This window comes from Chrysochloris asiatica, unplaced genomic scaffold (assembly GCF_000296735.1).
Source record: "Chrysochloris asiatica unplaced genomic scaffold, ChrAsi1.0 scaffold00491, whole genome shotgun sequence".
In the NCBI taxonomy this organism is placed as follows: domain Eukaryota; kingdom Metazoa; phylum Chordata; class Mammalia; order Afrosoricida; family Chrysochloridae; genus Chrysochloris; species Chrysochloris asiatica.
Window position 1 is genome coordinate 561645 of NW_006409009.1, and position 503 is coordinate 562147.

Sequence of the window (503 nt, forward strand, 5' to 3'; positions counted from 1 at the left end):
AGGCTTCCAAGGAGCATTTTGGCTGTACTTGTCTATCACAGATCTTTTTGTTATTTTGGAAGTCCATGGTACTTTTAATATTCTCCTCCAATATCATAACACAAATGTCTCAATTCTTCTTGGAAGTTCCCTTATTCACTGTACAACTTTCACATGCATATGAGGTTACTGAAAATACCATGGCTTGGATCAGGCATATCTTAGTCTTCAGACTGACATCTTTGTTCTTGAACACTTTAAAGAGGTCTTAAGCAGCAGATTTTCCCAATGCAATACATCATTTGATTTCTTGACTGTTGCATGCATGAATGTTAAGCATTGTTTCTGGCAAAATGAAGTCCTTGACAACTTCGATATTTTCTCCATTCATATAGATGTTGTTCATTGGTGTAGTGTAAGGATTTTTGTTTTCATTGCACTGAGGTGCAGCCCACACAGAAGACAGTTGTCTTTGATCTTAATCAGTATTTTCACTCTGTTGCTTTCGGCAAGCAAGGTTGTAA